At 40.1% G+C, this 3,018-nt stretch overlaps 1 protein-coding gene across 3 annotated transcripts in view; it reads left to right on the forward strand.

Annotated features, from left to right (window-relative positions):
- The window catches only part of ENTPD1 (ectonucleoside triphosphate diphosphohydrolase 1), a 54,835-nt gene that overhangs the window by 23,053 nt on the left and 28,764 nt on the right, over positions 1-3,018 (forward strand). The gene's annotated exons all lie outside the window — the stretch shown is intronic.

The following is a 3,018-nucleotide window of genomic DNA, read 5'->3' on the forward strand; positions in this document are numbered from 1 at the left end:
AGCCTGGCAGCCCTCTGGCCTTAACTGCGCTCCTGAGGATGGGGCAGGGACCCAGCCGTAGCTGCAGATTCTTATTGCACCGTGATTTTTCTACAAGATGAGTGTCTTGTACTTGGGTTTGCCTTTTATAATCAGCTGACACGGTGCACGTAGCAGCACTAGTCACAACGTTTGGCAGAAACATTTCCTAGTTTAGTATCAGCTTTTTTCTATCTGGGTGCTTTACCCTCTGTTTACAGCTCCTTCTGCAACCCGGTCCGTCTTTCCGTACTGCTGACAGCACTGCGCTCTGTGCGGGGCTTTCAAACACAAAGCAGGAACTCGGGCAAGTACGCAAGAGGCAGTAAACAGGGAAGATATTTGGGCAGATAGTTTCTTGTTCAGCACCAGGTGGAAGTCGCTCATTTATCATTGTTATGACAACGGGGAAACAAAGTGTGATTTCTTTTTTCCCCCTAGAATAAACAAAATGGTAAACTAGACCTTTGCAACGTTTTATCTTCATAGAATATAATAAATGGCATTTGAGGGGAAGAAGCATTTTCTCAGTCTGACGTACATCAAAATTTAAAGCAAAGACTGGCAGAAGGAGAAGGTTAGCTCATTAGTTTATGCAGTCATGAGTGAAGCTGGAAATATTTGGAGATAATTTTCCTCTACTGAGAAGGGAGATAAGAATAGCTTCGAAACCAGTCTTTTAAAACTTTGATTCCAAAAATGAAATATAATGCTTTAACAGAGATGTCTTTTCTAGTGAGTGAGTAATCACGGGAAAGAAACTTGGATAATGAGAACTGATTTAGGAAAAACGACCAAGTAAGCCTTCTTTTAGAAAATGGAATTTTAAAGAGACAGAAGGAAAGTAAAGGAAACTGACAGTACTCAAGCCGATTGCAGATGGGGCAATGATGGTGCCAGAACGGGCCAACCTGCAGAGTGTGCAAGTCTTGCAAGACCCTAAAGAAATAGCATTTCATGTGTGTGGGAAAAGAAAACAGCACACAGTGTTTCTGAGAATGCCTCTAGCAGTATCTCTGCAAGAGGCAGCAGTCAATGGGCCCAACACGGGGCAGTCTGGGACAGGAGGCATCTATCAGGGAGTAGGAAGGTTCCACCTTGAAAGGAGGCACAAATGTACACCAAGGGCAGGTCCTTTCATCGGAAAGGAATTATTAGGAAGTGTTTCAGTAAGACAGCTGTTTCCTATAAGCCTTGTCCACAGGGACTCTAATAAACGCGTTTGGAACATTAGTCTTTGGTTTTAGAAAGCCTGTTCTTGAATACTGGTACTGTCAACTCTGCTTTGAAATTTGGATCAAAATGCTAACATGGCCAAGAAAGAAATTCTGTTTGGGATGCTACAGAGCAACAGGTTATATCATTGATCAGAGTGAATACTTTGTTGGGCAGAAAGCTTGAGAGCCTGATAAATACGTGTTACCGGAGGATACATGGGTGTGCTTCAGTCTGGCAAGAGCATGACACCGGTCTCACGTAGACAGCAGTGAAAATCAATAAACCTTCTAAAATGTGTCTATTTTAACATTAAATGTACTCATGTAGTAACTCTAATATGGAGGTCTCTATATACACAGAGACGAATTAACCTCTGTCAAATGACTGCTCTCTATAGATTGTTCCAGCATGGAAGAGCAATAAAGCAAAATCCGATGGGGGGAAAAAAAGTAAAGGAATGTGAGTGGAAAATCACAAATTTAAAGAAGACATATTGAGCAGCCAAACCAACATCAAAACCAAGAATGAAGATGACTTTGATTTGTTCATTCGGGCAGTGAAGACAGCAAATAGAAGTTAAAACAAATTAATGGAAAGGAAGTGCAGAAAGAGGAAATGGAAAACATCTGATGAAAAAGGCAGACTCTGAATTGGGGAAGATTATTTAGAGAAAGTAAAGATGTCAGGGGGAAATCTATATTTATCAGGACCAGGCACAATTCAAAGGAGGAATTTAGTGTGCCTCAGGAACAAAATAATGTATGTAGGTCAATTGCATAATCATTATGGAGGTGGACAGGGCAAGATTTTAATGATGATGCAGGAAAAAAACAGAAAAGTGTTGTTTAAATACTTTTCCAAATTTGAGGGAGAAGGGAGGAAGTGAATTCTGATATGAAGGAGTATTTCATGGATGTTCATGGAAGTAGCTTGTTTTGTAGATTAATGTTTTTGGGGCAAAAAAGTATTACAACAATTTGAAATGAAATGTGCTGAACGCTTACTGAGAAGATCTGTATGCTGTGATGTTCATTTTCAGCAAACTGGAACACTGTGGATATCCCTGGCAATGGGAAGAATACTATTGTTCACCCAATATCCCAGCAGTATGATGATGGGTATCCTGGAGAGATATTGCCAATTTAGTTTGACACCAGTTTTATATAAATTACTGGATAAATCTCCTCAGTAACCAAATTTTAATAGCTAGTTTGATTATATTCTTTTGTCTTCACAGAGGATAAAACTTACCAAAGTAACTTGCAGAAGAACATTGTAGAAATGAGTAACATTGTCAAAATGGATAACGGAATGAATGCATGGAGAAGGAAATTACTCATCCCAGACAGAAGCAAACTTATGAGTTCCCATGGCCCCCTCAAGTGAGCATATTGGTCTGAATCCTAGAATGGAGATAGTCCCACTTACAAGAGTCTGTAGCAAGAACTTCAAGGAATATGTTTCTTTTGGGTTTGGAACTTGGCTGGAGAATGCACTTATAAGAAGGAGTGGTGGGAAGTACTTCAAGCACTGGTAGATCTTTGCTTTCTTGAAGGATCTTTTGTTTACACAGTATGTCAGCTGACTTTGAAAAATAGATGTCACACAAGCCTGGTGTGATTCCCATTTGGAAAAAAACAGGCTGCATTTTGTCTCATGCATGTTATCACCCATTGAAGTCCTAGGAAAAAAATAAGTGTTCTTAAAAGCTGAGTGGCTTTTGAACAAATCCGGGCTATAAGTTAAGGGACTTCTAAAGCCTGACTCTCCTGAGAGTTAAGA

The sequence above is a fragment of the Corvus brachyrhynchos genome, unplaced genomic scaffold (genome assembly GCF_000691975.1).
Source record: "Corvus brachyrhynchos isolate BGI_N302 unplaced genomic scaffold, ASM69197v1 scaffold61, whole genome shotgun sequence".
In the NCBI taxonomy this organism is placed as follows: domain Eukaryota; kingdom Metazoa; phylum Chordata; class Aves; order Passeriformes; family Corvidae; genus Corvus; species Corvus brachyrhynchos.